Below are 27963 nucleotides of genomic sequence, written 5' to 3' on the forward strand. Positions count from 1 at the left end.
TTCAGACTTGCTTCTCTAGAAGTTTTGAGTTATGTAACCTCCTGACCTTTTCAACTCCTTTTACCCCTTTTTCTTTTCCCATCTCTGAAGCTTCTTCCCTATCACTCTTTGAATCTTTTCTTCCTTCTTTTTTTCATTCATGCTGATTTTTTTTAAAGTGATCATGCCGTCATCCACCAAAAATATTAAGCTTATTTCCAAAAGTGGGAGGGGAGAAACCTTGATTTATTATTAGGCAATAAAATATATTGGACCAAACACCTGCTGGATAAAACTATTCATGTCTACATGTCTCTTCAACTGTAAATGTGAAATATCTTTTGGTTTCATAATGTGTAACTAATAGATTAAGGGGTATTTCAACACTGAGCCTAGAGCAAGGAGAAAATGTCCCTTGGAGGTTCAATTTTCTTGCTATAAATATGTCAAACGAACCTTCCCCCAGTAATGCAAATTTTAAAAGAGAACCTTTTTCCAACAATGACAGATTCCTCCAGGGCCCCGCTGGTTGCCTGTGACTCTTAACAGTCACAAATCAAAGCAGAAAGGTTTCAGTCATTCTCAGGAATGAATTTAATTAGTGAACGAACTGGGGGGGAACATTTTTGTTTTCACTTGTGATCTATTGTACAGTATCTGGCATTGAGTTTGATATAATCATACAAATTGATTGAGAAAAGTGTTTGCCCTTATGAAGTTTTTCCTTAGAACATGATGTGTTGTGAATGACAGGATTGCACCTGCTGTTGAAATAAATCATCCTAAATAAGAATTTGATCCTTATCATCTGCTAGATTTAATGTGGGCAATGAATTTAGGGTTGCATAGGCCTACTTTATACAGGAAGAAGTGAACATTTCATTTCAAAATCCCTTATCCCAGTATTAGAAGCTTTTTCTAGCAAAAAGCCAAATATCATTAAGTTCATGGTCCTTTGAAATTTTTGAGGGTTTGAATACACCATCTCTATTTCTCCTGGGTGCTGTAACTTCTGTGTAATATTTGAACTAGTGTGTCCTGTATTACTTAGTGCAGTATAGGAGGGTCAATGGGAACATTCCTATCCTTACAAAATATAGAAAATTCTCATAAAAAGAGCATATATAACTATGGATATCCATGTATATCTTCCATTAATGTTACTGGTAGTAGCCTGTATCTGTGTGCATTAAACAGGAAAACATAACCTAAGGAAGCAATCTGATTTGCCATGTCTTAAAGTCTTTATGGCTGTCTTGTTTGGACCTACACTAATGTATGTAGTTTCATCTTCCTCTTGCCAAAATGCCCACTCAGTAAGAAGGTTACTAAATAATAAGGTTTAAATGTGTCCCCTGGAATTTCTTTCTTCTACACAGATTTAAAATATAAATACAGTAGAGGCCCAGGGTAGCCTAAAAGATCTTCATTTAAAGCCTGCTTATAGGCCATCCTTTTCAACTCACCCTATATATCCCTGGCTGAGCCCTGAAACTGGCATCAAAGTTGAAAGAGAAGTAAAAAGTATTCTTGTCAGAAGAGTAATATAGCCTTTGCAGCTCATTTCTGAAGAGACTCCTACAATGCTAGATAAGCACCAGAGGTAGATTCTTTATTTGTTAATTTAATAATATTTTAAATAGAATACCCCTGCTGCAGATCAGCGACAACCTCCTCTGTTATTTTATGACAGAACACTCAGGTATAATATAGCTGGGATGAGCTCATAATTTTTTAAGGGAAACTGTCCAGCTGGGCTACTTGTTCTATGCAAAGCCACAAAAATGTTAATATAGAACATCAGTCAAAGCAGGAACTATAATTTTATCAGCAGTGCAGGCTAATTCCATTAAGGGAAAAAACAGATAGTAGAACAGCCTTATAAGGCAGGGGTTCTCAAATGTAATTGCATTGCGACCCTCTTCTGACAAATTACTACATGACCCCAGGTTGGGAGACCGAAGCCTGAGCCCTGTGTGGCGGAGGGTGCAAAGCCGAAGTCCAAGGGCTTCAGCCCTGGGTGGAGAGCCCGTAACCTGAACTCCGCCGCCCAGGGCTGATGCTGAAGCCTGAGCCCTGTCACCCAGGGCTGAAGCCTTCCTGCTTCGGCCCCTGGTGGTGGGGCTTGGGCTTCAGCCCCGGGCCCAGCAAGTCTAATGCCACCCCTAACTGTCCCAACCCACAGTTTGAGAACCGCGGCTATAAGGTGTAACCTTTTATGTGTTAAAAAAGTGTTGGGTATCTGGGCCTTATAAGGTAAACATGGGCCAGAGGTCTGTACAATTGTGTGTGACTAAATAATGAATGTGCAAATGCAGCTCAACATTCACACATGCACCTGGTCAGTTAGCTGCACACAAAACTGCTGTGCTTAGACAAAGAATAGTTCTACATATAGCTTAGGCTGTATGCATGCAAATGTATGCACCTTTGTTTAAACATCTGATCCAATAAGATGTTTCTTGCATGTATGGGCAGGACAGAAGAGAGCATCCTTTTTATAGGTGGCACTCCATTTACTGCTGTAACAGAGAACTTGGTGATATGTTTCCACTTTTCTAAGAAGCATGGATCATCTGTGACAGTCCCAACATGCCTATTTTCCTTCTATCTCTGGGGATGGGCATTGGTGGACCTTAGTTCTTCCTGTCTACTATCAAAATGGTATTAAGAATAGTTAATAATTGTTTTTCCTTCCAGGGCTGTTATAGTACATATAATGCTAGTTTGGCCTTATATCCACAAGACTTAGCACTATCTCATAAGGATAACCTTCTACAGTATAACTTTAGCTCTGTCCCTTGTTAGGAGCTGGTATGGTAGACACAATGTAGCCTAGATTTATTTGGGTAGCAGAATGGCCATTTTGGATGAGCCCTTTTTGGTAGAGAATGGTGAAAAAGCGGTGTACCAGAGGCTGGTGTAGTGTTTGAAGCAAGATACGAGGAGCAACTTTGTGAGTATCGTTCTTGAGTTATGAGCCTAAATCGTTAATTTGTTATGTGACTTTGGACAGTTCGGATATAGACTCGGGGGCCAGATCCTCAGCCTGTGTAATGCTGTTCAAAGGAGCTACACTAATTGACATCAGCTGAGATCTGGCCTTCAGTTTGCCCATCTGTGAAACTGGTAGAAAAAGATCACCCTGTGTCCAATGCTGTATTATTAAAAAAATGGGTTAAAGACATTATAGGGGTGGGGAGTTCACTGATGTAGCAAAGATGTAGAAGCATCTGAGGGTCTTCATTAGAGATATTCCCTGTGACACTTGGGTCATTTTCCAGCTTTATATATTATTTTGAATCAAGATGTAACTGTCTTGAATAAATGCTGCACTCCTATTATATTTACTGAATTTCAGCAAAAATTAGTTGTGGTTTAAGGAAGAAATATTTACTGTCTCATGCCTATCTGAAAGTTAAATCCAGCTGGATATGAGCTGAAGGCCAGGCAGCAAAAAATTGTAATTCTTTAGTAAAAACGAGATAAAAACAAAATACAAACTAACACACACATTGAATTGAAAAAAACCTTTGTCAGTGTCTACACTGCTGTCTTCTCTAGCTAGTACTGAAGGGGAACTGTACCACATATGAAGCCCCAACTGATTTCTAGCAGCTAGAATTGGATTCGCTTGCTCATGTCAGTTAGCACTTTACTCCATGAGTAGTCCCATTAAAATAATTGGGGAAGGTATCTGGCTCCTAGAACCAAATTCTACCCCGGAATGCAGTGAGGGAATGAAATTTTGCAATGGTCTGGGCCCAAGGTAAAAAGTTGTTTCTCTTTCAAGCGAAGTGCCCCAAGGGTCGGTCCTGGGGCCGGTTTTGTTTAATATCTTTATTAATGATCTGGAGGATGGTGTGGACTGCACTCTCAGCAAGTTTGCAGATGACACTAAACTAGGAGGCGTGGTAGATACACTAGAGGGTAGGGATCGGATACAGAGGGACCTAGACAAATTAGAAGATTGGGCCGAAAAAAACCTGATGAGGTTCAACAAGGACAAGTGCAGAGTCCTGCACTTAGGACGGAATAATCCCATGCACTGCTACAGACTAGGGACCGAATGGCTAGGTAGCAGTTCTGCAGAAAAGGACCTAGGGGTCACAGTGGACGAGAAGCTGGATATGAGTCAACAGTGTGCTCTTGTTGCCAAGAAGGCTAACAGCATTTTGGGCTGTATAAGTAGGGGCATTGCCAGCAGATCGAGGGACGTGATCGTTCCCCTTTATTCGACATTGGTGAGGCCTCATCTGGAATACTGTGTCCAGTTTTGGGCCCCACACTACAAGAAGGATGTGGAAAAATTGGAAAGAGTCCAGCGGAGGGCAACAAAAATGATTAGGGGTCTGGAGCACATGACTTATGAGGAGAGGCTGAGGGAACTGGGATTGTTTAGTCTCCAGAAGAGAAGAATGAGGGGGGATTTGATAGCAGCCTTCAACTACCTGAAGGGGGGTTCCAAAGAGGATGGAGCTCGGCTGTTCTCAGTGGTGGCAGACGACAGAACAAGGAGCAATGGTCTCAAGTTGCAGTGGGGGAGGTCCAGGTTGGATATCAGGAAAAACTATTTCACTAGGAGGGTGGTGAAACACTGGAATGCGTTACCTAGGGAGGTGGTGGAGTCTCCTTCCTTGGAGGTTTTTAAGGCCCGGCTTGACAAAGCCCTGGCTGGGATGATTTAGCTGGGAATTGGTCCTGCTTTGAGCAGGGGGTTGGACTAGATGACCTCTTGAGGTCCCTTCCAACTTTGATATTCTATGATTCTATGATTCTATGATTCTACCCTGATTGTTCCACCTAAAGGCAGAAAGAGAGCAAAATTGTCCCGGACAATGCCCTGTAGACTACTTAGGTACTGTCACTGAATTGAACAAAGAGGTTAAAAACCAAAAAAAAAAAAAAAAAAAAAAAAAAAATACCCCCAAACCCAAGCACTTACAAGAATGTTTTGGGCACAATGGGACAAATTTTGCTTCCTAATCAATGGAGTTGCATAGGATGCAAGTCAGGAAGGAGTTTGTGCCAGTGTCTAAATGATCAGAGACCATCCATTAGGACATGACATAAAACACACAACAGTCAAATCAAAACAAAGAAAGAATCCTGTTTTTCCCCTGTTTTGACCACAAGGATGTTACTTTTCAATTACTGCTGCCCCAGGCTTTGACCCATGGTTTAGACATCATGACTTCAATGTATACGTCTCCCTTTAACATCAGGTATTACTGAAATCCTTGGGAGCTGCAGGTGCGCATCTGAGTTCAGAATTTGGCTCTCAGTTTAGAGCAGGGGTAGGCAACCTATGGCATGCGTGCCAAAGGCGAGCTGATTTTCAGTGGCACTCACATTGCCCAGGTCCTGGCCACCGGTCCGGGGGGCTCTGCATTTTAATTTAATTGTAAATGAAGCTTCTTAAACATTTTAAAAACCTTATTTACTTTACATACATACCATAGTTTAGTTATATACTATAGACTTATAGAAAGAGACCTTCTAAAAACATTAAAATGTATTACAGGCACGCGAAACCTTAAATTAGAGTGAATAAATGAAGACTCGGCACACCACTTCTGAAAGGTTGCCGACCCCTGGTTTAGAGACTCTAAGATGAATTATTTGCTTCTATTCATCAAACAATTTTCTATATCTGGAATGCCAACTCAGTCATTGCTTCTCCAGTGTTTGCACCATTAATTTGCTGAGCAGGGCAACAGTATGCTTTGAAATATATTATGCCATTATTTATGATTTAGACAGATTTACAAATGTGTTCTAAAGCAACTTTGAATTTTCCTGGAAAGTTTCTATATAAATATATATTGTTAATTTATGGGGCAATGAGTTTATGGCCTAGGAATACAGTACTTAGGAAAGTTTTAAACATTGATTGCTCCATTAAGAAACCTTATGTGGCAGCGTACTCAGAAATGCATTGACTTTATTACTCAATTGAGAGGCTGCTGAGTTCGCAACTCATTCAATGAGCGCTCAAAACGCAAGTTATATTGGCCCTAATTCAGGGAATCACCCCTTTGCAGGATAGCACTTAAGCACATGCTTAAATCCAATTGAAGTCAACAGGACTTAAGTACCTGTTTAAGTGCTCTCCTGAATTGAGGCCTATATCGTCTTCTGCTGGTGTATTTATCAGGCACAATTCCATAGACTTGCCCAGAGAATGAAACCTGGAGACCATGGAGCTGATCTTATAAGGTGCTGAGCAATGACACCTCTCAGGTGGGGTTAAGCACCTTTTGGCATTGGGCCCTATAAGAGAACATGCATGTATAGCAGACATCCGATCATGATAGCTTTACTTTTAGAGACCCTCATCATTCAGATTCAAATCTAAGTTCAATAGCAAATGACATCCCTGAGTATAACTAAGATTAGCCACAATCCCCTATCAACCTTGAGATCCTTTGGCAATGTGAAGGCTAAAGGGTACAGGTAGAATCACTTTTAGGAAAGGCACGAGAAATTCCACATTGAAATTCTTCTGCAGTTGTTAAAAGTAGAAAGTAGAAAGCCAATGAATGGAGTAACAGGGTGCTTACTTACATGGTGCTATTGCTAGGTAATACATTTCACCTGTGACAGTCATAGCCAACTCCCTGACTGGAAAATCCTGCCTACTCCAAATTGGTTTCACATCCAGTCTTGACAGGGCTAATGGAATGAACTGTTATAGAATTTACTGAAGAAGTAATGGGAAAAAATATCTCCTTAGTATCGCTGGACACTGATAGTCACCTTTAGGTTGCTACATGCATTTCCCATGAAAAAATTAAAAAGCTTATCAAGAAAAATAAAATGCAGATAATCTTGATTACTGCTTATTATGTGAATTACATACTGGATTGTTATCAGCTATTAATTTGTGCTTAACAAATAGCAAACGATGTGGATGGGCAAGATTTATGCAAATGTATTTTGGAAAAAATATTCTCCACTGAAATTATTTTCATATTCATAAGATTAAGATGCAGATACAATAATTACGTGCATATTGTCTGTCAGGAAAAATTACCATGCCACACTTATGATTCCATTTCTAAATAGTTTATAAAGGGTTATTAAATTATTAATAGAGATTTTAATAAATGGTTCATCAACTATTATAGGCAGGGGAATAATTTCAGAAACATTCTTGGGGGGAGGGCAAAGTTGTGTCTGCATATAGAACATATGTGATTATATTATTTCCTGCAAAGTCAGGGACTGGGGCAAAAAGCGGAAGACATAATGGAGCGTATAGACTGTGAAAAAGTCGGGAGGGGCAGGTGCAACTTCTCCTCTTGCCAAATAGGAAACGACACCCCTTCCTAAAGGTTGTTATACAATCCAGTATTTCAGCAGTTTATTTATAACTGTAGTTTGTACCCATCCATTACATCTTTTATAGAAGTGCTTATAACAGTGCTACTCATGTCTGCATCATGCATATGACATATATAAATGACTTGTTAGTCCTTTATAAACAATTTATAAGGGGAACATTAATATAAAGTGACCTTACTATGGATAAGACCTGTGGGTGAGATGTCCAAAGTAAGTAAGGATTTCTAATGGGAATTGGATATCCAAATATCCTTTGTAACTTTGACAACCTCACCCTAAATATACCCACTTGTACATATACAAGGATTATCTATGTGTGAGAAAGGACTACACAGCATTCATTACACAGGCTGGACCACAGCAAGACTGCAAATATGCACAAAATATCCAAGTCCTGGATAATTTTTCAAGGCACTAGTTTAATTAAAAGTCAAGTTAAATTCTGGAACCAAGTTGCTTTTTCTTTTCATATCTTCCTAGAAAAATGTTTGCTTTTCAGAGTGTTCTCTGCATCTGAGCCTGCAAAGTAGGAGCTTGTCTGCCTGGATTGCATTGGGAGTGTTAACTAAAGGTAAAACTTCTCCAAAAATGAACCTATTCAAACGCTATGGATTGGCTACATGATTAAATCTTGGGAAATGCTAATCTCTACAAATCTATGTGATCCACCTATGAATCTGTGATTTTAGTGGCCAAAATCCCATTGGATGGGATTTGTGCTCCCAAGTCACTTGAACACTTTTTAACGTCCCACCATCTATGTGCTAGTTTGCACATCTCTAATGCTGTATCCATGCTGTATTTTCTAGTGTGCAAGGGTGTAATTCTGACAACATGGCAGACACCAAAACTGCAGTCATTGTGTGTGAAACTGCCCAGTTAGACATGCAACTGATCATTTGTGTGCAGACTTTCATGCATCATTGATGTAATGTAACTGCACAAAGTAGGCACACGAAAGAACAATCTGGAGCATGAATTTTTCTGATAATTTAGGCCTCTTTGAACTGTGTGAAATGTGCCGCCTTGCTTCTATCTGTTGATAAATAGTTAAGACATATTCAAGGAAGAAGATTAAAACATCCGAGTACACAGTATAATTAAGATTTGCCTGGGACAATTGTAATGTGAGCTCCAGACATCTACTGGAATTATTGTTATGGATGGCTCTTTAGTATGCATTAAAGAGGAGCAATTATTACAAGCACCCCAGAGACATATGATACAGTGCACACATGTTCACCTCTGAGAGCACAGAACACACCCCACAGTTAAACTGTTTAATAAAATAGTGCTTCATAATAAAATTACAAAAGAGATTTATGAGAAACTAAAAAACATTAGCTAAAGAATATGCATTTGGCTGTGGGCAAAGAAGGCCTAGAATTAGCATCAGGGTTGGTGTTCTTAAATGTTACCTACTTCGTATGATCTTAGGAACTCTGTATTTGTAGTATTATCAGAATATTTTTTCTTGGAAAATAATTTAGCATTCCCCTCGGGTCACCTTACTGATTAAATGCTCTTTTGATTGTATTAACGTCTTATTTTATTTGTTAAATGTATGTTTATATATAATTCACTTTTTTAAAAAATAGCTAACATTAAATACAAGTAATCTCCCCTTTCCCCTTGACAGTCAGAGAAAGGTATGCATTGAAGCATTGGCAGGAAGTGGTACTATCATAATATAGCCCCTCCCAATAGGCCTTCATTGGGACATGTCTCCAGGTTCCTACACAGTTTTGTTCACTCATTATTTAGACAAGATCCCCCTGCATTCTGAATAAGGACAGCTTGGTATGGGTGAAGGATGAAAGGAATAATTCTTCTTCTGCTTTTTTATTTCTTTGTTTCTCTTCTCACCCAAGATGCACAAGCAGAGATATCAGCAAATAAAGTGTTTCTTCACACGTTTCATCTTAAAACTGTCTTCATTTGACAACTATTTAGGATACACCTGGGGTGGAGACATATCCCTCCATAGTATAAGTCAAATAAGTGATAGACTGTTCAATGGAGAATAAATGAAATAGCAGTAGTTAATAATATGACTCAATTTTCCACCCATTAAAATAACTATTTTGGATAATTTGCTTTTGCAAAATGCTGTGCACCCTCGTCTCTGCATCTTTCAGGACGAAACCCCTAGATGAATTTTAGTGGTTCTGATAGTTACCAGCTTGAAATCTTGTAAACATAAATCCTCTGTTCATAAAATGAGTTACAGCACAAGCAATTTCCCTCCCCACAGCCAATTTTTTGCGACGTTCCTTGCCATCTTTATCCCTTTTGTGGCGTTTCCTCATGGTCACAATTTATTCAAACTGACTCCCCCTAAAGCAATAACACAAATAATGCTGCTCATAATTTCCACATTTTAAAATAATTGTAAATGAAATCTAAGTACCAGCTAGTCCTTGAAATCTAATTACAGGAATTCACTTGAGACATGTGAGCGTCTTTGAATTTGTAAAGGATGGAAAGGGAATGGAAAAATGATAAATAACAAAGACCTGAGTTTGCTGGAAAGAGAGATGTGGTATTTGCCCTTTGCCATGTCCCAACATAAAAGTGACACAACCAGATCTGGGATATCAACTACAGCAGCAGAAAGTATGTGTTTCATTGCTATTTTGATACATACATATAAATGGAGAAAATGTATTTTTATGTGAGAATTAACTTTTCAATTTCTACTACTGGAAAAGTGTCGGGTTTTTGCAGACACTAACACTGTGATGTTCATCCCACTGAAGCCAATTGTAAAACTCCCATTCATTTCCATGGGAGAAATTAGGCCAATACTGGGCACTGCTGAAAATCCTGCCTATGTAGTACAGTTACTGACTGCCATAAAAATGAAGATAGAATGGAATTTACTTTTTAAACCACCTTTCAGAGTGAAAGTAGTCAGTGGCTTACATGTTAATTAAACATAAACACTGCATTTGCTTGCAGGACAATGCTGGGCCTGATCCTTGGCCCTATCAGACTCCTTTGTACCGCTCATTAAATCTGGCATCAGTGACTGGTCAGTGTTCAAGCATAGGAAGACAGAGAGCCAAGACAGTGCAACATTCCTGCTTTATTCTTTCCTCCACATAGGGCAGGTCTTCATTACCTGCCGGATCGCGGGAGTAGTGATTGATCTATCGGGTATCCATTTATTGCGTCTAGTGTAGATGCGATAAAATCGATCCCTGATTGTGCTCCCCGTTGACTCAGGAACTCCAGCTCGTGAGAGGCGGAAGCGGAGTTGACGGGGGAGCTGCAGCGGTCGACTCGCTGCCGTCCTCACGGCCAGGTAAGTTGACCTAAGATAGGCCGACTTCAGCTATGCTATTCGCGTAGCTGAAGTTGTGTATCTTAGGTCAACCCCCCCACTAGTGTAGACCTGGGCATAGTCCTCTCTTATCAAGCTCTTCCTGAAATTAGAGTTCTCTCTCTTCCTAGACATTACCCTGCAAATAAACATATTATCATCTTGTAACGCCCTGTCTTGAGAAGCTATCTAATGAAATATTTAGAGATTCCCTTCATATAGGTGGCTCTATGCCATGCCCCGACAGTCTCTATCTTGCAGTGTATGTCAGGGCATGTTTTGGGGGATAGATGGTGTGGTCAGAACTCACTGTACTCTGGCAATCTCTAGCTGCTGCATGCCCCTGCGGGAGCTGTTCAGGTGTCTGTAAATTTGAGTAGCCCTAAGGCTTCTGTAACTTATGGCAGGAGCCAAACTGGTCTCTGCTAGCAGCCTTCCGGATTGGGCAAGCACAGAGGTGATGTATGGCCGTCTTCTCCCTTTCCCTCAAAACTTGTGCACAGTGCATCTTATCTGGACCTATGGATCAGGGCTGTTAGAAGTACTTCATTCGCAACGGATGGCTTGTGCCCATGTATCTTTATTTGTTGTGCGATTGTATTAAGCAGTAGGATAAATGCAGGAGCAGTTTGGTTTTGACCAAAAATAATGTGACATCCAGCCAACAAAATACAAAGAGGCATTTCAGTACAAGAAGCAAGTGCTGTAGGAGGCCACTTATTATTGCTGCTTAATGGGATCTTGGAGACAAATCCTAGGAAACAAAAAAAGACAAGAACACAAGCCTGCTCTCCATGAAAACACTGCATAAAGGTGAGTGAAGCATAAACTAAATGTTGCGGTGTTCCTTTTGTTGTCCACATACATGTTTATTAGAGAACTGTGAAGAAAAATGAGATGAGGTTTACAACATTCCTGAACCACCGTGGAATAGGTGCCTGTTTATGCATCAGGCTATAAATCAGTGTGACAGTTCAAAAATATTTCAGCCTGTGTCTTTGTGGGCTACGCTGTAGAACCAGAACTGGTTGCATATATCGGAGTACCTGTGCGTATTCAGCTATTTCAGGAACACTTTAACGGATGCATTTATGACTCAGCAAAAGTTGCAGTACTGGGCATGACCATTCTTTTTCCTGATCTGCCTCTTATTTGGATATGGTAGCATATGGTCTACACTAAAAAGTTAGGTTCACCCAGCTACGTCACTCAGGGGTCTGAAAAATCCACACCACTGAGTGATACAGTTAAGCCAACCCATCCCCCGGTGTAGTCAGTTGCTAGACAGATGGAAGAATTCTTCTGTCAACCTAGCTACTGCCTCCTGGGGAGGTGGACTACCTGCGCCAATGGGAGAACCCCTCCCTTCTGCATCGGTAGTGTCTATGCTGAAGCATAGGTGCAGTGCTGCAGCCGTGCCACTGTAGTGTTTCAAGTGTAGACAAGCCCTGAGTCTACTCTTCCTCTGCCAGTAGACTATACTGCTAACCATCAGTATTGTGCACAGTAGAGTTGCTTTTATGTGGTGTAACCAGGCATTTTGGACAAATAGTGCACTTCCAGGGGATACTGTTTGTTATCCGCACTCTTAAATTTTCAGCTGTGGCTCAACTCTAAGAGTGAAGCAGATCTGACTATCTTAACTTGCCCAAGATGAAGTCTCTAGTGGGGGATATGATTTCCATAAGACCCTCAAACTGAAATAAAATATTTACAGCTAATGTGATCTCAGAGACTCATTCTCAATCAAAATACTTAGACTTTTCTTGACCGTGAAAAGGGATTGTATAAGTAGCTGTCAATGAATGTAATTGAGATGTTACGATGTGCTCTTTATGTGGTATCTATCCTTGAAAGATTAAATTTGTGCATATTTTATACCAAAGAAGAGAATGAAAATGATACTGCAATTAGTCTGTTTAGGATGCACCAGTTGATTATCAGTGAAACCTAAATGGAATCTAAGCTTGAACTATAATTGCTTTAAGTCTTCTGAATAGAAATTGCTTTTAAAATGTTGATGTGACTTAGAAAGAAAGATCTGTGGTGTTTAGCAAGAAATCTCTTGCTTTTATTGTCCATTATTACCCAGTATTATAAATGTGTATGGTACGTGATCTTCCAAATTACAGCATAATATAAGTGTGCATCACTGGTGAAAGAAAACATCCGCCAACTCAGAACACATGTTTGTATTGGAAAGAAAAGAGAATGTTAATTGAATTAACAACTTGATGGTAGCTGCTGCTGCTGCTGACTTATTTGTAGCATAATAGCACTTCCAGACCCACCCAACATTGGGGCCCCGTTGTGTTAGGTGCTGTACAAACACATGCTGAGAGACAACAAGCTCAAAGAGCTTAAATAAACAAGGTAGACCAAGAACTACTATCCCCATTTTACAGATGGGGAACGGAGGCACACAGAAATGAAGTGATTTGCCAAAGATCCCGCAGAAAATCTATGGCAGAGCTGGGAACTGAACCCAGGTTTATTGAGTCCCAGTTCAGTGCTTGAATCCTTCCTCACTCAAATGTATTCAGTGAATTGATTTTAGTCATCTTTCAATGTATACAATGTTTAACTGGTGAAAAATACCATACAGTCCTAATGGAGAATAATGGAATTGTATCTGTGTGTATGTACATAGTGTTAGGATGTGTGTATATGTGTGTGCATGTATATTCACAAATCCTAGCCCTCAAGATACATCTATCAGCAACCGCATAATCTCACTGTGATGCAGTGATTCCTAGTACATAGTGCCCTGGACTGGGCACTGTCACTGGCCTGCTGGGTGACCTTAAACAAGTTATGTCAGGCCAGATTTTTCTAGGTATTTAGGGGCCTAAAGATGCAGATAGGTGCCTGATGGGATTTTCAAAAGCACTTAGGTGCCAATTTGCATCTTTAGGCACCTTAAAAACTTTTGAAAATCTGGTACTTAGGCGTTGCAGTGCTGAGTGGAGCAATGCCTAAAATACCTTGCAAAATCTGGGCTTTCACCACCCTGTGCCTCAGTATCCCCATCTATAAAATGGGGATAATGGTACTGATCTCCTTTGTAAAGTGCTTTGAGATCTACTGATGAAAAACTCTATATAAAAGGTAAGTATTACTATTATTGTTTATTGATCTAACCCTTGACAATCGCCTTCTAGAGCACCAATGTGTGTCACCATCCCCGGTGATATCATCTCTTAACTGAATTTTGGAGATCAGACGAGATGATTTCAATGGTCCCTCCTGGCCTTACCCTGATTCTGTAAGGTCCTGAGAGTCTCCAGCTCCTATTGTACTCTCTGGGTACCACTTTGATGGGAGTTGAAGATGCACAATACCTTCAGAACTTCAGGGTGAAACGATCCATGTCCCGTTACCACTTCTCCTGAGCCTTAGAAGGAGAGGAACCCTCTTCCTGATTTAAATGCCAACTGTGTATCTTTGAAATATTATTTTTATTTTTGTTACCTAAGGTTCTCAATTGTTGTGGGGAGCAAAATCCCCTCTTTGGCAACAGGTTTCCAGTGTTTGCTGCCACCTTGTTTTTGTATGGTGGTGTGGCTCTCAAATCTGCTCCACAGTGGTTTTCATAGCCTCCCTTGTTGGAACACTGACTATACAGTTTGTTCCTTAAAAGCACTGGCTCATTTCCCAAAGCAGCAATTTCTCTAAAAGGGAACTTTCTGCCCTGTACAGCATTTATTTTTTAATTAGTTGAGCTAATATGCAATTAATGTTTATAATGCAATTCTGTCTGGAGCTCTCTAGTAGCTTATTGAGTGAAGTTTTAGAAGTTGCATTCCCTTTAGCATTTTATCAATGTGAGCAAAATATTGTGTCTGGTTGGCAGAATACAGGTGTCTTGGTTGTATGTATAAATGCTGTGTAGGGCAGGGAATATAGGACAACTTGATTGTACATTAATGAGAATTCTGCGGTGTAGCCAAATTACTCCTGCTTAGTAGCAAGGGATACTAACGGCTTCCTGGGTGCAATGAGCTTATCTTTTAAACCCATGTTTCCTCTGCCCCTTTCTCACTCTGCACACTTGTGTGTAAGGGAATGGGTGCACAAGGAATATGGGACTTGCTACTGATCTCTGCTTTGGACTACACTTGAGCCCACAAGCAGTCTCCACGTGAACCTGGGGTTCTGCACCATTGCTGGTGAAGCTTCTGCTCTAACAGGACTAACCAGATCAAGGCTTTTGTGAGCTTGTAGTATGTCCATGTGTGTTAAATGAGGGCAATCAGACACAATAGCTTTTTGATTGTATAATTGAGACAAACATTCTGGAGACTGAAGTGGTGCAGCGTTCACAGAAACATTTGACTATGGCAGCTAGAATAAAATCTAGACTGATGTAGGTCACCCTGGAAGTGAATTGTGTAGCCTTGATTTAGTAAACAATGAAACAAACATACAGCTTAGTAACTGTGGGGGTTCTTTTTCATACTTACCTATTTGGGAACCCCCTTATTTAAGCGAAAGTATTATTCAGAGCATCAAGTGTTTCTGGGAGGGGTGGACAGGCCATGACAAGGCAAGCACATTTGAAGGACCAGCGTGTACGGTATTCATGATCAACGTACAATACTCAGACAGTCCTCTGAAAGGAGAATAGTTTAAAAAAAAAAATCCCATGCGCTGGCCCTGCCCTAAATTAAATTACGGTACTTTTCAAATTTGAGTAGCAATTTTTCTGAATACACCAATAAGAACTCAGCTGAGGGCACTTATTTAAGTGATTGATTATGGGCTTGAAGACTTCAGATATGTGTGTGGAAAGAAAGCCTCCTTTTCATGTAATTCTACAAGACATGGCACATACTCAGTTCTCAAGATAAAGTTTACATGCTCTGTTCATTGAAAGACTGACTGGACTTGTGCATCAGAGAGAAATTTTTGGGAGGAGCAGGTAGGTGATTCAGTAAAAATGGTTTAGTCAGAGACAAGAAAAAACTTATTTTAAAAATAAAAAAGAGACTGGCGATCTGCAGTGTTCCTAGTGTGTATCATTTCAGGAATGGCATCCAAAATGACTTAACAACTTGCCACGCTTCAGAAAGAAGAGTAAAAACAAATAAGGTATGTTACATTCCAAATGAAGGCTGTAGAACATCAGAGACATGTTGCCATAGCAATGCAGCATGTAGGGCATGAAGAAGTGGAATAGTAAGAAGCCAGCAGGGTCATTAACATCATCAGCAGGCTCAGTGGAGCACAGCTCTGTGGTAGATAAAATGGCTTCATACGTCTCTTCAAACAGCATCCGTGGGAATAAAGCATAAAAACTGAGAAGATGGTAAGAATACAACGATGGGAAGGAAAAGAGACAAAATGAGACTGGTTCTGGACCCTAATAGTGACTGCTCCCTTGTATCTTTCTGATGCTGTGAAGTGTCTGTAAAGCTCCTGTAAAGTACAGCCAAGGATTCCCTCTCCATGGGGTATCCCTGCTTGGCACAGAGCTACCTCTCCAAGGCGATGTCAAGGGTTACCTAAGGGTGCGGGCATAGCCAGAGGCTGCTCTTATTCTGCAGATGAAACAATGCCCTCCCAGTCCTGGTCACCTCTTGCCACCATCATGGCAAGGGCAGAGTGGCTTTGTCCTCAAGATTCAACCCAATTTGTGTGTGTGTGTATTTGTGTGTGTGTGTGTGTGTGTGTGTGTGTGCGTGCGCGTGAATGGTTCCTTGGGGTATAAATAAAGGTGCAGTGCTGGGTTCTAAATTAGATATAACAGCAGGGAATGACAATAAACAATAGATGTGGGAGACAATAAGGAGAGAACAGATGATACAAACAGAGACAATTTCACACATTACAGGAATGAGGAGACTGTAATTTTTAATATTACATATTATAGGTGCTCAGCAAAATGTGTCATGGGCAGATTTTGATCTAGCTATATGAGTGTAATTCTGCAATAACTCCAGTGAAATAAAATCCATTTCATCCGTGGTCTTCCCTGAATCAGTGGACATGCATGTTTTATTCCTGGTTTTGTTCACACTAGTGCCTTTTCCGGGGTGACCAGAACACAACTGCCTTATGGGAACCTGATTTCATTTTAGTCAATGCTGCAAAGTCATCCCTGGTGCAACTCCAGTGAAGACATTGGCTTTACAGCAATATAACTAAGATCAGACTATGGGCCAAAGAGGTTGTTTAAATGCATCATGCAAATAATGATCAATACAGACAAGTCCAGTGTCTCAGCTAATGGAAGTCCATTGAATTCAATATACCTATGCTAATTCACACTAGCTCATGGTGAATATTTCACATGGAACAAGTTTAACAGTTATGCATGTTTTAGTGATTTAAAAATTTTGGTCAGTTTGTGATGAAATGATTTTTTTTTTTAAGTATCATATGGTTTGAGCAATGCTGACCTCAAGATTCCTTGCAACGAGGTAGTGAATAATTTTTTTCAAAGTTACTCTGGTGTTTTTAATTAAAAAGACAAGGTTTGGAGCTGTAACTTGCTGATAAAATTTGATGTAGCTGGTTTGAATAGGAGTTGTAATGAAATAAATCAGAAATCATTAACAGCTGAATCCAAGAGATGAAGCCGATAAAGGGGTTTTTGGACAAACTATGATGGAGCAGTCTGGACAATTATTACAAAGCAACCAGCTTCTTTAAGAAAACAATGAAGGGTTTACAATGATATGCCAAGAAAACATACACAAAGCATAAGACATTGTCATATGTATTTTTCCTTCTGTAAGTTCCAACATAGGCAAGATTTTGCTCCAGGTGCTAGTTTCCCACGTTTATTTGGCACTACTCGATGACACAACTCAGCTACGAGAAGAGTTGGGGCCTACGAGGTGCAGAAAAAATCCCAGCCATGACCCCATGTTTTCAGGAGGTCTGTTTCTTTCTACAACTCTTGCATGTTAGGGTACGTCCAGACTATCTGCCGGATCGGCGGGTAGCGATTGATCTATCGGGGATCGATATATCACGTCTCGTCTAGACGCGATATATCGATCCCCGAACACGCTCCCGTTGACTCCGGAACTCCACCAGGGCAAGCGGTGGAAGCGGAGTCTATGGGGGAGCCGCGGCCGTCGATCCCGCGCCGTGAGGACAGGAGGTAAGTCGAAATAAGATACATTGACTTCAGCTACACTATTCCCGTAGCTGAAGTTGCATGTCATACATCGACCTTCCCTGCCCCCCCATAGTGTAGACCGGGCCTGAAGAACTTCAATATGTTGAACTTTAAATGCTTTCTACTGATGCTGCTGCTATACAATTTCAGATTAGTTTCTTAGTTAGTTATTGATATGCAAGAGAATCAACGTCTCCTACAATATTAGTTAGTTTACATTTGGCATGAGGACTTTACAAAGGGTCATCGGTGATAATGGAAGCTAGTGATCCAAAACGTACAGATGAAGAACAACAGGTGAACACATGGGGCCAGAACCTCAGCTCACCTAAAGAAAAAGCATACATTGACTTCATTGACACCATTAAATGTAACATCCCTTGAGCTGATCCAGGATTTAGTAATGATGTAGTCTGTCTATACATCCAGGTTCAGATGTTCAAAGCTACCTAAGATAATTGAATATTAATTTTTTAATGGGAATGGGAAATACAAAGCCCTTAAGCAACTTCCAAAACCTCAGCCCCATTGCATGGGAAAGGATGCAGCCACCCATTGTATAGGAGCATTTGTGTTCTCTGCTATTTGTATATTTCTGAAGACTAGCCTTTCACCCAGAATAATTCAGTGTGTGTGTGTGTGTGTGTGTGTGTGTGTGTGTCTCTCTCTCTCTCTGTGTATATATATGTATATATATAAAAATAATGATATTTGGTGAGCTATAGCAAGAGCAACATAATATCATTTCCACTGAGTAAAATGAATTTACACCTATGAGTTCATATTTCATTACCTATTAATGCTACAGTGTAATGCCTCATATTACTTTTTCAAGCAGCTGGAATTACTATGCTCAGATTAAAGGATCTCATTCTGTCTTTCAGAAGAGATTTTGCCTCTCCAGCTGAGGCAGAGTCTGTAAACACACAACTATAACTATCAGTTTTTAAACCAGTTTTATTTATTAAAGTAGATGTTCTAAAATAAAATAAAAGCAAAATAACATTGCATTTTACTATTCATCGGTAAAACCCAAATCTAATTTCCGAGCACTTAGATGGAGATTCTTGCCGCTTCTAGTTGGATGGATCTTGAGAGAATTTTTGATTAAAATGCAAATAGTGTAGCAACAACACTGTTCACTGATTAAATGGAAGAAGCATTACTTAGTACTTATTGAAGTCAAATGTAATCAAGATAGAATTGATTTTATATTCAATTCATGTAAACACTGCTCACTCTAATTCTTAAAAATCCATAAAGTAGCGAAAAAATACCAGCTTAATTTTTCAAAAGGATGTATGGTAAAGAACAAAACAGCGAATGTAGTTTCTATATTTATGATAGAAGAAATGCCGAAGTATAAGTACAGGAAACATATGGCTCCGCTACTGAGGCCATGAACGCAGGGCTTGAATGGCAAATATTTTTTGAGGCTGCTTTCCCTTTCTGTCCTCTGCTAATATTTATTAAACTTGTTAGTATAACAGAGGGGAAAGCAACTCCATCTTAATCTCATTTTTTTTCTTCTGTGACTATAGATGTACTGTTGCTTCCTAGAAATAGAGCTTTGGGCCCGGATCTAGGAAATTACTTAAACACGTGTGTAAACCTTAGTCATGTGAGTAGTCCTGTTGACATCTCACGTGCTTAAATTTACATACATGCATCAGTCCTGTGCTGGATCATCCTCCAGGGGCCTAAATTTTCACCAGAAAGATCTGTTTGTTTTGCAACATTTTGGGCTCAGTGAATTGAATCTGCAGTTGCACCCATTAATAAGTGTACCTGTGCACTGGCAAATTAGGTAGCTAATGTATTCAAGTGTAGGTGCAAGTAAATGCTCCTGCAAGCATTGGTCATGCTATTAGAGGCCAGGTTAAAAATCAGGACCTCTGAATGCAGATGAAAACATCTATAAGGTACAATTCTTCAAACCTTACTCATGTTGAGTAGTATTGACTCATGTGAATCGCCCCATCAGAATCAAGCACCTAATGTGAGTCACATTTGCAGAAATGGGCCCATAATAATTTGTCGAGGTTAATCCCCCACCACCAAAATTCTTGGCTAGTCTCCCTGCCTGAAAAAAAAAAAAAAAAGTTTAGGATTGCAAAAGGAAGATATATAGGTGAACTTAGTCTGTCCTTGAAAATGGGACACTAGCCCTTTCTATCTCTACCCCTCTGCTTATGGGTTTTTAGGAGTAACTTTGTAATAATAATTAATAATAATAATGCTTTTGTTGAACAATGGGCTTCTAAATCATAGCCACACTCAGTGTGCTGAGCTGTTAAGTGGGAAACAAGAAACTTACATTAACATAGCATCAGTGCAAAATTAGGCAGATTTTTCTGAAGTTTTTGAAATTCTTTTAAAGTGTCAGGGCCATATTGTCCCCTACACAAACCCTAGGGCTTATTTAGGAGGCTCCACAATCTCTTTCAGTTTATTCCATTGCCTGGGTGGGGTTTCAGTCCCACTAATCACTGGGGCATTCCATGATCTGCAAGAAGATCCCATGGATCGCAGGACACCTCCCCCCCCCAAGGGCCCATGAACTTGAGAACTTATTTCTCTGATCCACATCACGTGTGCCTCCAGCCTGGCTACTGCACCCAAATGTATCCACATGGGAGGTTGTCATCACTATATGGAGAAGGAACCTGCTGAAGGTGACGTTGAGCGTGTCAGTATGACTTCCCACAGGGAAGTCCTTTCTTTTGAGGAGGGGTGATGCTATGGACAGTACCCTGACCCCACATCCTTAGACCGGTGGAACCATGTCCTGAAGGTGGAGGGACCCTTGACATGAGTTTGTAAGGGAAAAGTGTTGCAGAATTATATCTCTCGCTTCCACATCCCCATTGGGTTTCTACTAGATTTTGCTCTCATCCATTCATCTTACTGGAGGAGAGCAACTGAGCTTTAAAGGGCAAGTCTGAGGTTGCTCAGAACAGTGGGTTTGATTCTATGTAATAAAAACATTAGAATTAATGCTCAGATGGTCGTTTATGGGATAAAATTAGATTCTCCAAAAGGAAAACTATGTTTTAAATTCTGTACCCACTCCTGGTTTTGTGTATTTATTATTTTTTTGCCTCGCTGAGGACTCTAATAAGAACAGTCATTATACACATTTCACAGACATTACACTGAGTGATTTAAATTAAACTTTACGAAGATTCTCCTTTACAAGCTGATCTTCATAAAGGAAGTTAAGGCTGCAATAAATTTTAACATAAATGGTAAACTGCAAATGAAAATTAATTCAGCTTGCAAAATGCATTTCAGAGTATGCATAAGCAAGCAAAAATCAACAAATCAAAGGTCATTCTTGGAGAGAAGATGCTGAAATATGGAGTGGGTGCTTTAAAGCGTATCTCCTAATTAAATCCCCGTGGAGCAAAACACATAGAAATGTAAAGACGAAAACCACTGCATCTAAGACAGGTCAGAATATCAACAGTTGACATGCCTATGAATATGTTACCGATAATTACAATAGCAGAACCTAAGTTTCTGCACTTGGGACCCAAAGGGCAGGATATGTTCACAATTTATCCAGGCCTTAAACAGCTGCATCAGTTTAAATTCCATGTAATGTGGCTCCCAATTTACAAAGGTCATACTTCTGTGCACTGAAGCCAATTGGAGCTTTGCCACTGAGGCCCCTTGGTGCTAGGGTGACCAGACCACAGGGATGAAATATCGGGACGCGGGGGGGGGGGGGGGGGGGGGCGGAGCAAAAAAAAATGGCGGCGGAGCCACAAAAAAAAAAAAAAAAAAAAGCAGTTTCGCAGGGGCGGGGGGGGGCATTAGCAGGCCCCAGCCGCGCCGGGCGCACGTGCTGCCCACCCCAGGGCAAAAGCTGGCCCCGATGCAGAAGGGGCTAGGGATAAAGAGGGCAGGGGGGGGGACAAGAAACAAAGTCCGGGGCTGGCCACGGCGCGGGCGTGCAAGGGGCCAGGGCTGGCACAGCCGAGCCACAGCAGCGGCCGGTCACCTGTGGAGCCAGGGCTTTTCCCAGCCCTGCAGAGCCTCCTGCCCCCCAGCCTGCCGTGGGCACATGCAGCGCGTCCCGCCGCCGGCAGGGAGCCCCACGCCTCTCCCGCTCGGCTGCGCTCCAGCGGCTCCTTCCAGGCGGGGCGAGCCGCTGGAGCGCAGCCAAGCAAGAGAGGCGCGGGGCTCCCTGTCAGCAGCGGGGAAGTTTATGGGGACCCCGGCTGGCCCCTCGCCCCTGTCCGCCGGCCTCCCTGCCTGGGACAAGTCTCGCCCCCGCAGCCTCTCTTCGCCGCGTGTCTCCGGCGGCCCACGCTGCCCACCCGGGCCAGAGCCAGCCCCGGCTGCTGCCTCCACAGCAGCGGCCGGTCTCCTGAGGGGCTCCCCGGGGCTCCAGGCTGGGCAACGGGCAGGAGCCAGGGCTTTTCCCAGCCCTGCAGAGCCTCCCGCTCCCCAGCCCGCCGTGGGCACATGCGGCGCGTCCCGCCGCCGGCATGGGAGCCCCGCGCCTCTCCCACTCGGCTGCGCTCCAGCGGCTCCTTCCCGGCGGGGCCGCGGCAACTTTCCCTTCCCCTCCCAGGCTCCTGGTAGTTGCCCGACCCTCCTCCTAACCTCCTCCCTCCATTGAGAGATCCAATGGGGGAAGGAGGGGGCGGAGTCGGGGTTGGGGGGGCGTGAGCGCCGGAGCAGAGGGTAAATTTCCTTCTTTGTCCCGCGTCCCGACCGAACATCGGTCGGGACGCGGGACAAAGAAGGAAATATCGGGACTGTCCCGACAAAATCGGGACGTCTGGTCACCCTACTTGGTGCATTCAGTTGTATGCCTACATTTGTGCCCCCAAATTGGGTGGCCTAAATAGCCATTTCTTTGCTCAAATAGAAATATCAGTTTTTTTAGTACTATAAATACCACATCTGCTGACAATCTAATCTAGTCTATGAAAATCACTCATTCTAGATACTCACCGTTGCCCATCTCTCCCCACATTAATGTCTCAATTCAGGAAAGCATCCCTTTCCAGGCCAACCCTTCAACACTATACCAAATACAGATGGATTTAAAGCAGGACGCTGAGTGCATCAGCATGATCTCCCACGGGGAAGTCCCCTCAGTACGAAGCAGGAATGATGCTATGGAGGCAGGCTTGTGTCACCCCCATATCTAAAGGAGCTTTTCTGAACTGGGACTTTAAAGCAATTCCCTTTCACAAGTGTTTTATTTTAAGCACCAATCACTAGTTAAACCTGACAGCTGAGATTTTCAAATCACCGTAGGGGATTTGGACCCTCATTTCCCACTAATTTTAATGGGAACTGAGCATTCAGATCCCCTAGCTGGCTCTGTAATGCTACTGTTCTCTTAAACTCTTAAGTATTGTGCTTGAGTCTTGTTTTCTGTCTTGGTACATTTAATGATGATTCATCACTGTTCACTCTGACCAGTTTAATGGCTTGTGTGACATTTTGGGCCGTTTGCACTTTAGAAATAAAATTGTTATAGTCAAAAGACAAAAGAAGGGACAATTCTGAAAGTTTTAGTTCATCCATCTCTGTGTTTTGGATGATGGCTAAAGCAGAAAGAATGTTCTTCTAGGTGCATGTAGTGCACACGATAGGATTGTAAAGGACGTTATTCTTTTAGTCTTCGCGTGGCAGAATGATGTCCCCCAAGATCCTCATTACCAACCTCCATCTTGATCTTAAATTGTACAATTTTGTGTTTAAATTAAACTACGTCCTTGATTGAATTGGTTGAATACTGGTTGGACTGAAAAGCCCCTGAGAGCCAAATCACATACCTACACTCCAGTACATAATGACCAAATTGCTTTGGATTTGAAACAGTACCGTCAAGGATGAGTGAACCTCTACTGCGTTTTTTTAAATCTCTATAGGCCAAGGATGCGATACAAAAATATCTGACCAGAATGGGCTTCAGTTTGGATTCTTATTGTAAATAGGTCAGTATATCAGGTAACCTTAGCTCCACTCGAGGATTGAAAATTGCAGAAGAATGCTAACTGTTTTATAGGCTGAATTGCTTCGGAGGTGGAGGGGGAATGTGGTTTCCATGCTGCTGTATAATTTGAAGATATTTATACAGTCAGAGCTATGCTGCATATTAAGCAGTGAAAGGAAGGCAAAGCATCTTCTGAGACTACCTCAGGAACTCTACAGATGTTGTGGCCAAGGAATGTTGCTGCATTTGGGGAAGGGGGCACAATAGAGCCATTTATATCCCCAACCCTGTGAGTCTGCCATCCGTTCTACACTAGCCCAGTTCCCTGTGTAGTTACAGAAGGCTCAGAGCTGCTGTAAACTATGCCCTGGCTACTCCCTCTTTTTCCCAGCCACTCCCCCTATGCCAGGGGTCAGGAGACAGGTGGCATAGAACTATAGCAGTTTAAGATTCAGGTCAGTTGGGTTGAAGTCTGCTTTCTGCAACGGAGGTTAGCACAAAAGCAGATTTAGTGGACAAAAGATGCTGGCCCATTCCTGAGAATAGGCCATTTTGAAAATACTTCTGGTCTGGAAATAAAAACAAAACAAAAAGGAAGGGCTGGTCAAAGAAGGCAAGAGCTAAACATTGAACAAAGGTTTATTTTTAACTTTACAAAGAGCAAATATCACTAAGAATGATGTCTCAGTGACAAAGCTTCCTGAAGGATATGGGCAAATCTGCAGTTGGTGTAAATCAGTGTAGTTCCATTGAAATCAATGAAACAGTGATTTACAGTATCTAAGGCAATGGTCTGCGATCTGTTGGTTTTTTAGGGTTTTTTTTTTTTTTTAAGCAATTAGTCCAAATAGTTTGAATCAGTTCCCAAAAGTGAAGAACAGATCCTATGTTGTCATCGAGTCAGTGATTATTAAAGACATGCATTCCCTTGGAAAGGTTGCTATCGTGGGCCAACCAACAGGATGCTTAACAAAGCGTCAGTCAACTTTTTCCACCATCAAATTTTTCATGAAGCATTTTAATTTTGCTTGTTGCTGCTGCTGATTTTATTCTCAGTGTCAGTTGGCTTGACCTTCAGTGGTTGATGTAAGAAAATCTTTTTTCGGATGCCATATGCTTTATATTAAATAAAATATTCTTTTACCATCTGTTTGACTGGTGTCCATGAATTGTAATGTAGCAAAATACAGGCCTGCTGTAAATGCTACCACATGAATGAAATAGTTTTGAGAAATATATCCCTTACACTATGAGGTAGAGATAGCAGTTTAAACTTTTAAGGGTGAGATGTGAAATGTTATAAACATAAAAGTAGGGTAGAACTGGATAATTTCTAATCATGAATACAATAAAGAGGAATGCACTTTTCAATGTCACAGCAAAAGAGGTAATGGAAATAGGATTAACAACGAGGAGTCCTTGTGGCACCTTAGAGACTAACAAATTTATTTGGGCATAAGCTTTCATGAGCTAGAATGAAGTGGGTTCTAGCCCACGAAAGCTTATGCCCAAATATATTTGTTAGTCTCTAAGGTGCCACAAGGACTCCTCGTTGTTTTTGTTGATACAGACTAATACAGTTACCACTCTGGAAATAGGATTGGGTAAGTAGTTTGGAGTTGCCAAATCTACTAGAAAGTTGTTGGCCGACATGACATAGCTCAACTGATATTAGTAGAACTATGCTGATATGTAAAAAGCAACAGAGAGTCCTGTCGCACCTTTAAGACTAACAGATGTATTGGAGCATAAGCTTTCGTGGGTGAATGCCCACTGTTGCTTTTTACAGATCCAGACTAACACGGCTACCCCTATGATATGCTGATATGCACCAGTTGAGGATTTGGCCCTGAATGTCCAAGCTCAAAAAAAGATGTGGTACCTAAAGCCCCAGTTCAGTAAGGTGCTTAAATTTAAGTACATGAGTAGTCCCAGTGACTTACATGCTTAAATTTACGTACATGCTTAAGTATCTTAAGTATCTAAAGGATAGAGAAAAATCTTTGTCCTTTGCAGTGCAATGTGGTAGGTGTTTAGCTGAGTACAATACTCTCCAACACTTTAGGATAGGGTGCAAGAAATACCTTGTCTTGTTGCAAATGGAAGGGGAATTTAGGCAGAGCAAATTAACTAGCCGGTTTGCAATATGATTGAGATATTAGGGTTAACATTCTTATGCCTATGAAAATTGCGGTGGGAGATTGAGATTTGTTTTTTAATTTGAATAAACATCCACAGAAAATTTTCTTCACTTCCCATGTTCTTAATCCGTTTACCTCTTACACAAGTGCAGTTTCCATTCACATCTATAATTGATGCTAATACAAGCCGAGATGATATTTTTGATTTTGCCAAAAGAAGAAGAAAATTGAATTTGGGTTTAAGACTTGGTATCCATACAAAATTGTTTGCCTCCTTCAATAGCTATAATTCTATAGGATACTTAAAAAGAACTATAGAAAAGGTCTTGTATGCAATGTAATTCTATAGGTTTTAGAGTAATTTTTATAACCCTATTGAATTTCTATTGGTTTCATCCATATTCAGTTCTACTGGACTTTTCCAAAGAGATTAGAGCTTTGTTTTTAGGTCCCAATTCAGCAAAATGCATGCATAAGGCCTCTTGACTTCTTTGCTGAATTGGTTCAGTAATAATACCTGGTTCAGTAGCTCTCAAAGCACTTTACAAAGGAGTTTAGTGTTATCCCCATTTTACAAATGGGGAAACTGAGGCATAGGGCGGTTGAGTGACTTGCCCAAGGTCACTGAGCAAGTCAGTGATGAAGCTGGAAAGATCAACCAAGGTCCCCTGAGTCCCAGTCCTGTGCTCTATTCACTAGGACATACTGCCTCCTTTTCTCTTCAGATACATCTTCAAGCACAAATGTATGAGTAGATAAGTGATGAAAACTCTGGGAATTCATAGATTCTAAGGCTTAAAGGGACCGGTGTGATCATCTAGTCTGTCCTCCTACTTTACCTAAGACAAAGATTTCATTTCATTTCACCCAGTTGCCTGACAACTTCTGTGTTCCCAGATCCTTAGATGTAGGTGGAGCCAGAGATCTTGGTTTATTACAGAGGTTGGTTTGAGCAGTAAAATTCAGACAAACACTGTTGAAAACTGCTCAACAACCCTAGACACCCACTCTCCCAGACTTCTGTGCATGCTCAAATCTGGGGTTTGGTTCAGTTGACTATAGACCCAGAGACCCAATATAAAATATGGTTCTGTCTCTGAGTTCAGATTCCAATACTACCCCTGCTCCAAAGTTCCACAATTTTGGTTCAGTCCAACCTGTAATTTTTGTTAGTAACATTCCATGGCTGTAGAGGTGTGAGACTGGATAATCCCTTGTCCACAGCTGACATAGCAAAAAACAAAAGCATTCCCTAACTTCATTCCTTAGAGTGTATTTCACTGAACAGCCACCAGATAATTTTTCCTCCTCTCTGCTCTTAGAGAAATAGACAGTTTGAATTGTTCTAGCTATTTGTTGTTGTTATAAATGTAGATCTTTCTTCACACTAGTTGTGTTGCTAGGGAATGTGTGCAGCTTTTGTTTCTTTTGAATTATAGCGGCTAGCACTTATCTTTTCTCCCAGCAAATAGCATTTGTAGCAAGTTCTTTGAAAGCAATGCAGTCATTTGTACTTAAGACAGAATTATGGCAAAGGCAGACACAATTATAAGGAAGTCTAGCCCAATGTTTTTTCTACAGGCATAGAACTCTGCTTACTTGTGTTCATTATTCATTTTTATAAGCACCCTTTTCATACATTTCTGGATGAGAAAGGAACATATATTAACAGCCAGTTATTTTAGCTGCTTATGTACCCCATCCCTTGTTTCACAGATATTTTATTGCATATTCCAGCCATATGTGTTGGGTTTTCTTTCCAATAGCCAACCTAACAGTGGCATCAATAGTGAGTGGGGGAATATCTTTGTTTTAAAACCGTAGGTCCTGGTTTAAACCAGAGATGATAGGCTGTTGCTTGATGTGGGTGGGTAAAGGCAAGGAATCATTATTGCCTTCATCAACTTATTCTGAATGGGGGAGAGAGAATGTGTGTTCGTCTGAGAAATTTACTTGAGCCCCATTTTGCCCTTGGAAAAGCGCTTTTCTAGACAGAGAGAAACAGAGAATACTTGTTTCTGTACATTATAACGGATACCAGTCAGTGAAAGGAAAGAACTTTGTGACAATACAACCAAAG

This window comes from Chrysemys picta, chromosome 10 (assembly GCF_011386835.1).
Source record: "Chrysemys picta bellii isolate R12L10 chromosome 10, ASM1138683v2, whole genome shotgun sequence".
NCBI lineage: Eukaryota > Metazoa > Chordata > Testudines > Emydidae > Chrysemys > Chrysemys picta.